Below are 12,436 nucleotides of genomic sequence, written 5' to 3' on the forward strand. Positions count from 1 at the left end.
TGATATTCTCCAGTTCCATGGAGGAAGAAGCTCTTTTCAAAGGCATAGTTCTTTTAGTCTACCTTACTAAAGTGAAGCAAATAAGCAATTAAAAAAAAAATGCAAGATGGCTTTAAAATCTCCTTACAAAGTAGTGGAACCTTCCAAGCCAAACTTCATTCCATTTGCTTTTGTTGCTTAAGCTTTTGTTCTCACCTCCCCCAAATCATTGCCAAGACCCATGTCTTGAAGTTTTTCCATGTTTTCTTCTAGCAGTTTTGTCATTTAAGAGTTTATGTTTACGTCTGTAGTCCAATTTGAGCTGATTTGGGGGATATCGTGCAAGATAAGAATTCAATTGTATGTGAACATGTGATTTTTCCCAACACCATATGTTGAAGACACAATTTTATTTTTATTTCATGGTGGTCAGTCCTATTAACTAGGCCATCCTGTATCTTTGGCCAAAAGGTTATTATTATATGTTTGGCACTTTTAGTGAGATGAAAGAAACAGGGGAAAAAAAAACCCAGAAATGCTGATATACTAAGAGAAGTTTAACTGAAAATAAAGAAAAGCAGAAAGTAGTCATGATGGTTATATTGACATGAATTTGATTTCTTGTGTGAATATTCATAAACCAAATAACAACAGAATGAGACTTGACATTCCAGAGACTGCTTTATCATATAAAAGCGGGAATGATAAAACCTGATTTACAGAATCTTCTAAAAATTGGAAACGAATTAGAAACTAGTGTAAATGAATCACACCGATATATATGGTAGATATGCAATGGATGTTTGTTCTTATCTCTTGAATAAATATAATTTTCTCTCCTCACCCCAACTCCAGACTGAGGTTCCCTAGAGCATGTGAAACAACACAATTGTTAAACTTTTGTTTCCACCTTTAGTGTCAAATATGATTTGAATGGAATAAAATCATATTATCCTTCTAGAAGAAAACATGGGGGAAGACTCCATGAAATTGGCTTTAGCAATAATATCATGGATATGGGGATACAAGCATAAGCCACCAAGGCAAAAGAAGACAAGTGGGACTAGATCTAACTGAAAACTTCTGCAGAGGAATCAACCAGCAAATTAAAGGGCAAGCTACAACATAAAGAGGAAAATGATCTTACCTATTAGATAAAAGGTTTAACTATCCAAAACATGTAAGGAGTCCTTCAGCTCAATGGCAAACACAACAATAATAAAAACAAAACAAAACAAACAAATATAAAAACAGGTCTGGGGATGGAGCTCAGAAGTAGAATGCTTGTCTAGGTAGCGCTCGGCCCTGGGTTTAATCTACAGCACTGAGCAAAGGACTTGAATAGACGTTTCTCCAAAGAGATACAAATGGCCAAGAGATACATGAAAGGTGTTCAGTATCACTAACTATTGGGGAAATGAAAATGAAAACCACAATGAAGATCACCTCATACTTGTGAGTATGGCTATTGTCAGAGAGAGAGAGAGAAAGAGAAGTTTTGCCAAAGATGTGGAGAAATTGGAATTTTTTTTTTACACTGTTGGTGGAAATATAAATTGGTGCAGCCAATATTAAAGTTGCTAAAAATAAAAATCTAACTACCTTATGATACAGCAATTCCATTTCTGGGTATATATCCAAAATAATAGAAATCTTTAAGAGATATTTGCACTCCAGCATGTATTGCAACACTATGTCCAACAGATACAATATGAAAATAACCAAAATGTCCATGATAGATGAATAGATTTTTTTTTAAAAAAATGTGGTCTATAAAGACACGGCAAGCCAAGCATGATGTACATGCCTATAATATCAGTGACTCAGGAGGCTAAGGAAGGAGGATTGCAAGTTTGAGGACAGCCTCCACAACTTAGTGAGACTCTGTCTCAAACAGCCAGAAGAAATTTAAAAAAAATAACTAAATGCAGAAATATTAATAGAGTAGAGGGAGGAAGAGAGGAAAAGGGGAAGTACTGGGAACTGAATTATAACAAATTGTATTACATGCTTTTATAATTATGTCAAAATTAATTCTACTTTCATTTAAAACTAGAGAGAAACAATTAAAAAAAATAAAGATCTCAGTGTTAGCATGCCTGAGGACTGTGTTTATTCCCCCAGCATTTCAAAACATAAGTACATAATACAGACATACAGTGGACTATTTTCTTTAAAAAAAAAAAAAGAAGGAAATTCTGTTATGTAGGACAATATGGATGAAACATGAGGAACTTATACTAATCACAGAAGGACAAATGATACAACTTATGAAAGTATATAAAATAGTTTAAGTAATAGAAGCAGAGAGTAGAATAGTTATTGTCAGGGGTTAGTGGAAGAGAAGATAAAGAGTTGCTAGTCAATGGATATAAAGTTTCATATATGCAAATTAGCTAAAGATCTGCTATCCAACCTTGTAAGGGCCTTTATGCAATATCATGTTAATATTTATTGAATAAAAGCCCTTACAAGGTTTTGTACACTTAGAGTACAGTATTGTACACTTAATTTTTTTTTTAATGGGTAGATTTCACATTGTTTTGGCTAAAAATTTTTAAATGTCGATAGGAACCACAGTCCTTAGAAAAAAGTCGCAATGTTGAAGTCCACACAAAACATTCAGGGAAAAAGTTTGATTTATGAAAGCAGATGAGTTCTTCAGGCTTCAGTCATTATAGCCCCGAGAGATTCACTGTAAAAGTTGCTGATGGCTCTTTGGCTGTTACTCTGGCTACTGTTGACTTTAAATTCAATATACCCTGTATTTCTACTCTCTTGAATGTGATATAGATTCTCCAGTCTCTAACCATTGTTTACTATTATTATTAATACAGTATGAAGACATGTCCTTGGGATGGACGGGGGACAGGATGAGAAAATCTTATGTCTTAGTGGTTTAACACTTAGACCACTGACCTTCTCCTTGGACTCATATCACTTTCCAAGAATGCTCATCAGCCCATATAACCCAAATAACGGCATGGTACTGGCATAAAAACAGATATATAGACCACTGATACGGAAGACAAGACTCAGAGACAAATCCACACATCTGCAATCATCTGATACTATCAAGAATATCAAGAATGAGCCTATAGAGTAGGAGAAACTCTTTGCTAGCTACACCTCTGACAGAGGATTGGTATCTAGAACACGTAAAGAACTCAAAAAACAATTTACGCTAAAAAAATCAACCCAATTAATATGTGAGGAAACAGACATTTCTCAAAAGAAGAAATACAGATGGCCAACATCTTACTATCGAAAACTATATTTATATGAAAAAAATGTTTAATTTCACTAGCAATTAGGGAAGCACAAATCAGAACTACCCTGAGATTTCATCTCACGTTAGTCAAAGTGGCAGTCCTCAAGAATACAAACAATAATGAGTTCTGGAGAGGGTGTGGAGAAAAAGGAACATTTTTACATTGTTTGTGGCACTGTAATTAGTACAACGACTGGGGAAATTAACATGGAGTTTCCTCAAAAGACTAGACCCTGAACCACCCTAAGACCCAGCTTTACCACTTCCCAGTATCTAAAGTCGTCGAAGTACAATGATACTTGCATACCCATATTTAGAGCACCACAGTTCACAAGAGCCAAACCATGGAACAGATCAGGTATCCATCGATGGATGAATGGGTAAAGAAAATGTGGTATGCATACACCATGGAGTTTAATTCAGCTATGAAGAAAAAAAAATGAAGTTATGTTATTTTCAGGAAAATGGATAAAACTAGAGATCATTGTGTGAAGCAAAATAAGTCAAACTTGGCAGGTCAAGAGTCACATGTTTTCTTTCACAAGTGGAAGTTAGATAGGAAAAAGGAAAAGAAAGACGGGGTCAGATCTCATGAAAACCCAAGGGAGATCAGTAGGAGAAAGGGACCAGGGGGGTAGGGGACAGGGAAGAAAGAGGGGAGTGCTAGGGAGTGATATCAAACTATATTGTTCTGTTATGTGCACGTACTAATATGAAACCACAAATCCATCATCGTGTACAACTCTAATGAACTAATAAAAGATATGAAAAGAGAGAAAGAATGCTTATCAACTCTGATCACATAGAAATAATGATGAGACTCAACTCAGGTAAAGAATATATGGCAGATTTCGTAGAGACACAAAAATACAAAAAAAAAAAAAAATCTATAAAATTGTGTGCAATCCAATGGACAAAAAAGATTTGAGAGGTTACAGGAGACATTGGAGTTGGTCAAAGACAGCTTAATTTAAAGAGAAAGTAAGAGGAGGCAATTCTGTTGTTGTTGTTGTTGTTATTATTAGAGCTTTACAAATTTGCAAGGCCACATACATTTACAAATAAATTGAAGAACAAATAAATTTACAGGAATCGGAGTTATAAAATGTTAAGAGAAGACAGCTGCAAAAAGACCTTTTGACTATCAAATGAAATTATTTACTGTTCAACTTATTTAGAAGTCAGAAGATGGAGAAAGTTTTAAGAGAAAACTAGTTTTTAAAATGGGAGTCCTGTGTACAATTTTAAAAGGGTGGGGCTGGTTTGTAGGGTCGTTGTACTTGGCCATGGTTATCAGCTCTGAGCAGATCTGTCCTTCTCACTGTAGTGTAATCTGCCCTGACCACCTTGTATCAGCCCCTGCTCAGGCAATACAACCAAGTGATGTGTTTGATCTTCTCCTGGCTCAGACACCCCCCAAATTCTATACGTTTATTTACTGTGAAATTTTTGGAGTCTAACTTCCTTGATTCATGCACCATCAAAGATAATTATGTTACCTTTAATGTCAAACTAATTTTCCACCATCTAGTAGAAGTCATTATTAATCTATTATTTTTAAAATTTCACTTTTTCTTTCTTCAGAAATAGTTGTTAATTTAAAATTTATCCAGTTTTTGATTGCTAAATGATTTAGGACAGTACAAATATTATCTAAAAAATAAAAAAGTTGTTTCAACTCTCTATAATAGGCAGATTAATCATTACTAAGCCCATTATATTCTTAATAAAATTTAAATTTCCAATAACCAACTGACCGTTAAATGCTCAGTAGAACTGAGCATTCAAATCAGATGGTTCTGCTTTAAATCCAGTGCTATTGGATTAAGAAAATCCAAAACACTAGGGTATATTTTTTCTTATACAATGAACTATACAGTCAAAACTGGAAGACAGCTTAGCATAATGAAAAGTATGTGGGCTTGAAGCTGAACCTCCTAATTTTTATGCTCAGTCTCACCATTTTATAATCAAATGGTTATTGAAAATTTTACTTACATTTCATTAAGCTGTTAATGGAGAGAGTAATGACTAATCTACCTATTACAGGTAATTGATATGTGATTCAATTTGGGTAGCAGATGAAAAAGCACTTTACATTTAAGTCCACATAGTAAAAAAAAGAAGTATCATTGCTAACTGAAATAAATAATGTCAATGGCATATATTTTACCTACATCAATTTTTATATTTCATGATCAGATTTTAAAATCCGAATGTAAATGGCAGAGATCTGGTATGGGATAACTTCCATAAAGCCAAGTATTTTTTCAATGAAAGAATGATTTATAATCTATCAGTAGTAAATATTAACTAAAATTGCTTGATGCTCTTATCCACTAATAGTTATCTCTGAATGTAGAGACACTTAAGGAAATCATTTAAGCCTAAATCTTCCGAAGCTTGTAAATCCAGCATATTCAGTGACCTGGTCCCATTCGGGAAAATAAGAACTCAAATATGGTTTCTCTTTAGAGCAGAGGTGAGCAGGAAGGAAATAGAATCCAGTGTTGGAACTAAACAAATATTCCTTTCCAAGCTATGACTAAACTATGACGTTTAATTACTATTTTTAAGAGACCAAGTTCCAAGGATACCAAGGAATATCCTACTTAAATATGTCAGCCATGGAATTTTGAGTGGATTATCTCTTCTGTAGTTTCATCTTACTATCAAAAACTATACTTAATGCAAATACACTTGTCTTTACCCATTCTCTCCAGTCCCCTGCCATTCTCTGTTGCATGCGATAATAGTCTGAGCTCTTTTTCTTTTCTATAACTTCAAGAAATAAAGACTAGCCAGGTGCAGTGACCCATGCCTCTATTCCCAGCAACTCTGGAGGCTGAGGCAGGAGAATTCCAAGCTGGAGGCCAGCCTCAGCAACTCAGTGTGGTCCTAAGCAAATTAGTCAGAGCCTATCTCAAAATAAAACATAAAAAGATTTGGGGAATATGACTGAATGGTAAAACCCCAGTACCAAATATAAATACACACACACACACACACACACATTCATCTACTCTTTTAGCAAACCATTTTCAAGTATTTCTATGTGTTTAATATTCTATGAGACATTGGGAATACACACAGATAAAACAAGATATCTACTTTAAAGTAGTTTATAAATTAGAGGGTCACATGGGCCATGTAAATTATAATATAAAAGGACTAAAAATGCTAAGTAGAGAGGCAAGCAATGTATTACAGAAACATAGAAAAAAGTGGGTATATTTCTGTTTCAATAGGTTAGAGAAGGCACCAGAGCAGAGAGAATTTTATGTGACTCCCTCTGGTTTGAAAAATAATAAATGAAATACTTGATCTCACTGTCTTTGAATTCCACGGTTAATCAACATCTGTGAACATTTATTAAGCTCTTAGAGACAGAAAGAATGGCTAAATATTTGGGGTTGAGGCTGTGGCTCAGCAGTAGAATGCTTGCCCAGCATGTGCGAGGCCCTGGGTTCGATCCTCAGCACCACATAAAAATAAATAAAATAAAGGCATTTTTAAAAAAGTAATATATTTAAAAAGGAATGGCTAAATTTTCAATTTACTCTGTCTGCACAGAACACATAAGCATAGCTGAGAACATTAATAAAGATAGTTGCATCGATGGACTTGATTGATCACTAGGTATGGATTTTGCTTTCTTCAGTAGAATTCATACAATTGGCACATGCTTTTTATGGCTTCCTTTCTCTCTTTATTTTTTAGATTGTAGATAACTGAGTTGAAGAATGGTGACAACAAATGCAAATACAAGGCTGTGTCCCAGAAACAGGAGTAGTTGGCGGTTGCTATTTTAAGAATATTTCCATAGACAATATTTTTAAAATAGCAAGGTGAGGGGCTGGGGATGTGGCTCAAGCGGTAGCGCGCTCGCCTGGCATGCGTGCGGCCCGGGTTCGATCCTCAGCACCACATACAAACAAAGATGTTGTGTCCGACGAAGACTAAAAAATAAATATTAAAAAAATTCTCTCTCTCTCTCTCTCTTTCTCTCTCTCTCTCAAAATAAAATAAAAAAGCAAGGTGAAAGCGTAAGTAGAATGGTTAGAATTACCGCAGTAAATAAATGCCACGTTTTTTTTTTTATCCATTCATCTACTGAAGGACATCTAGGTTGGCTCCACAGTTTAGCTATTGTGAATTGTGCTGCTATAAACATTGATGTGGCTGTGTCCCTGTAGTATGCTGTTTTTAGATCCTTTGGGTATAGACCAAGCAGAGGGATAGCTGGGTCAAAGGGTGGTCCCACTCCCATCTTTCCAAGGAGTCTCCATACTGCTTTCCAAATTGGCTGCACTAATTTGCAGTCCCACCAGCAGTGCTGTGAATGGATAATTATGAATGTAATGCACTCCACTATTGTCATGTATGTAAGAAATAAATTTTAAAAAAAGAAAGAAAAAAAAAAAAGAATCACCGCAGTGACCCGCACACAAGCCAAAGCCGTGGCATTACCACTATCATCTCCACAGCCTTGATGGACAATGCTGTGCCAGTGTCCATACATGTCAAATGTGCAATGGGATCAAAGTCACAGGAGATATTCTGAATTTGATTTGGCTCACAAAGTGGCAGTACGGATATCCAAAAGGTATCAGGGGGTGGCGTGCATAAGCCCCAGAAACAACAACCTAGAGTCAGTGGAGTATAGAGAGCTCTGGCTCAAAATTGAGAGGAAGCAGATGGGGTTATAGATGTTGTGTTGAGAGCCAGGTTCAGTGAATAAACAAACCTCAGTGAGACCCAAAGAGGAAACTATAGGGATTCTGACTGTGGAAATATAGAGGGTAGCGTTCCTCTGGTGAGCAAACTCCTGGGGGCTAACAGGCATTCGGTTTCCTACCCACCCTTAGAATGCCCTGCAGTGTCTCCTAGGAGCAAGTATTATAACTAATACAGATGCGGTATCCAGTTGCTATGGTAATGTGCTTTGTGAAGAGGCCCTGTGCTAGACTCTTATCAGACTGGACCTTGATCCGAGACACTCAGCTCCTGAGAATAAGGGAACACCAGACAATAGAGTAGTTATGGCACTAATGACCTAAAGTAATCTATTGATATAAATGAAGCTTGCCAGTATGGTCTCTCCTGCTTCTGCATCTTGTCTCTGTGTCTCTTTTTATTTTCCTTACAGGAAACAAATACACATGCAAGAAGCAACCAGCTAGGGAGTCGGTTTCTTGCTCACTAGCTACATTGGAGAGCAGCTTGGAAGATGGTCTTGGTATCCAGATACCTAGGAAGGAGAAGATAATGAAGAAGAAATACATGGGGGTGTGCAAGCAGGAAGCCATCTAGTTTGATGGCTAAGAATACTGTAAGTTTACTAATGATGATGACCACCTAAATGAGGAACAAGAGGATAAAAAGCAAGAGCCCACCTTCCTGTAAATGAATAACATTTAGCCAATGAATAAAATTCAGTCAGTGCTATCTGATTTTTAATTGTCATCTTCTCAGCTAAAAAAAGGAGAAATGGGGCTCCTGGACATCTGGTTTGGGAAGTTAATTAGATACCCAATACATTCATTTATTATATGTTTTATGTGTTTATGAATTATTATTTGTGGCATGCTTACTATATTCTGTGTCCCATGCAGCATCCTAATATGAAATGAATCACTAGAATAGAGCCAGCATTTCCAGTACATAATGGCTCTATTTTCCCTCGCCAGCCACACCATGAGGTTCACCTTAACGGTCAATCGCCTCTGCTAACCACAGACACACTTTCATAATAAGCAGAAAATGTTCCCCTAACATTTCTCTTCTGGTTTAAAAGAATTTATGAATCTGCTATAACTTTCCTGTGTACATATACGGACATACCACTGTAAATTCTCCATTATGTACATCCATGAGAAATTAATTTTAAAAATAACCATGGGTAAATAGCAGAAAGACCCATAGAGGGAAGTAAATAGCATGGGGAGAGGGAAAGGGAGGAAGAAGTACTGGGTTCTGAATTAGAACAAGAGATAGCCCATGCTTGTATAATTATGTCAAAATGGATTCTGTCATGTGAAACTATAAAGAGCCAATAAAAAGAAGAATTTATATCACTCACCTTGGTTCCTCTATATCAGTGTTTCTTCAGCTCAGAAAAAGAGGAAATCAAGATCCAGCTCCAATGTTACAACCCCACCTTCCACATACACACACAATGACAGGCTTAAAATGTGTGCCGTGGCCCCACAAAATTCACAAGCTGAAACCTTAATCACAGTGTCTCTGTACAGGAGATTGAGCTGGGAAGTAGGTGTTGTTCATAATTAAACTTAATTAAATGTGTTCATACAAGTGGGTTCAAATCCCAAAGGTTTGTACCCTTATGAGAGGAAGACACAGAAGCTCTCTCCCACCGGGTAATACTGAGAAGGTGGCCATCTGCAAGCCAGAAACAGAGCCCCACCAGGAACTCAATCATCTTGGCACCTTGATCTGCACCTTATCTTGGAATCACCCACCTGCACAACTGAAAGAAAACAAATTTCAGTTGTTTGGACCCCCAGACTGTGGCATTTTATTATGGCAGACTGAGCACGCTAATATATGCCTGTAAGTGATTCTCCTGGATTAAGGTTTTCTCTCCTAAGTATTCCCGTGACGATTAGATTTTTACTTTAAATATTATGGTTAATATTACAATAGCATGTCTTCTTCCACAGTTAATGTTTATACTTTTGGAAACTTGATGTTTTACTAGTAAACACTCAGCAAATGTGGTTATAAATGATTTTTAAGAGAGATAATACATGGTGAACAGTCTGGAGTTGTAACTATGGCAACTTCTGCCTGAATTCTGAATGAGAGAGTTTGGGGCTCAAAGGACAGACAATGGGCCACTTTTAGGGAATGCTTCACTGTCTTTCATGGCCAGTAATAGAGAGAGAGGGATAAAGAGCTCTTCCTAAACCTACAAGGCACTTTGATCAGTTATTTTCAGAATCTTAGGACACTCAGAAGCATTTTTAAGGGACTTTGGAGAGGATTTGTGCTGTTTTATACCTTTTTAAGCAATTGGCCCAGAGATGTGCTCTTTTGTTACAAGATCCACTTAGGTAGGAACACAAGGAAGCAAGGACATTAGAATACAGGAAATGATGATAACAGTCTTCAAAATAAAACAAAAAGATTTTCTGATTTCTTTAACCATTTTCATACCATCAGTATCAAGACATCATGATAATATGATAATATATGTAATAATACCTCCATTTTTTTTTAAGTGCTAGGGATTGAATCCAGGGCTTAGCATATGCTCTATCACCAAGCCCCATGCCCAGCCAAAATCAGCTTTTTAATTGTCAATAAAGATATGAGAAAATCATTCCTAAGGTAATAAGTGAATAAAAAAATAAATTTTATGTATTGTAAATATGAAAAGTTTTATTGTAAGCAATATTCACACCTTACTTGCCCAAAGGCATATTTTCCTTACCATAAGATACTCAGTTTGTAATATTTTATCTTTATATTGTGCATGAATAATGAATAATAATAATAGGTAAATACCACAATCTCATTTGCATTGCCAAAAGATATTAGTTATGACCTTGTAACAATACTCTGAATTATTGCTCAAATCATTAAGAGCTGAAATTGGCTACTGAAATTAAAAATTTAATTAAAACATTTAAATGGAAGAAACTTAACAATCTCTCAAACTTTTTTTCACTTCTTCAGAGCTAAAGCCACGTCCTACACAAGAGAACACCTCAGCCTCTGGTTACATTAGGAACAATAGAAAACATTACATAGGAAGAGTTCTTTATCCCTCACAGAAAGGTTTTCTCTTTCTGTTATTGGGAATGAATAAAAGTGAAGCATTCCTTAAAAGTGGCTCATTGTCTGCCCTAAATTAAACGGAGATAGATATCTAAAGATCAACATATACTAAATACTTTTGAAGACTCAATGCAAACATTATTTCTCTTTGAAATAATGTAAGCACAATTACTGCTTCCTCTATTATGAATTTTGTTGTGATTCTTTTTCACATGGTACTTTCATGAGCCTCTCTACAGTTTTTCAATGGAAGATTTTGTAGGACAAAGGACCAAGTTTATGTCTTTACTTAAAACTTAACCATATTGCCTGAAAAATAAAAACTGCTCAATGATTAATGGTTTCCTAGATTCATAAGATTTCTGATATTCCAAGACTGATAGCAGAGAGTTAACACTGAACATAAAAAGTAACCTTCAGATTACTCTTTTATCGGTTATGAGGGACTTTCCACATATGATCCTCAACTTCACATTTGAGTCATCTATACAATGCCAAGCACAGTGGCACACACCTCTCATCCGAACAAATCAGGAGGCTGAGGCCAGAGAATTATAAGTTTGAGGCCAGGCTCAGCAACTTAGTAAGACCATCAACAACTTAGGGAAATCTGTCTCACAATAAAAAATAAAACTACCTGGGGATGTATCTCAGTGGTAAAGTGCCCCTGGGTGCAATCCCCCATACCAAAAACAGAAAAAGAGAGAGAGAGAGAGAGACAGAGAGAGAGAGAGAGAGAGAGAGAGAAAGAGAGAGAGAAAAGTAAGTCATTCAAATTTTAGACGTGAAAATATTTTGTGTACATAGCATTCTTTTTTAATTTTTAATTTTTTAATTTATTCTAATTAGTTAGGCATGACAGTAGAATGCATTTTGACATATTTCATACAAATGGAGGACAACTTCTCCTTCCTCTGGCTGAACATGGTGCAGAGTTATACTAGTAGTGTAAACATACATGTATATAGGGTAATGATGTCCATCTCATTCTCCTGTCCTTATCATCCCCTCACCCCTACCCTCTCCTTACTCTCCTCTGCACAATTCAAAGTCCCTTCATTCCGCCCACTCCCATTATGATCAGCTCTGCTTACCAGAGAAAACATTTGTTTTTTGGTTTGGGGGATTTGACTTATTTCACTTAGCATGATACTTTCCAGGTCCATCCATTTACCTGCAAATGCCATCATTTTATTCTTTTTTAAGGCTGAGTAATATTCCACTATGTATAGTACATAACATTCTTATTTCCTTCTTAATTTCTTTATTCTTCAGACTTTAAGAAATGGAATTAAAAGTAGTAATAAAATGCATACATAAAGCTTATATTGATTTTCTAGAAAAAGTGACATTTGGAGATGTATATAGTCATGGGAATTCTGC

This window comes from Callospermophilus lateralis, chromosome 7 (genome assembly GCF_048772815.1).
Source record: "Callospermophilus lateralis isolate mCalLat2 chromosome 7, mCalLat2.hap1, whole genome shotgun sequence".
Classification (NCBI taxonomy): Eukaryota; Metazoa; Chordata; class Mammalia; order Rodentia; family Sciuridae; genus Callospermophilus; species Callospermophilus lateralis.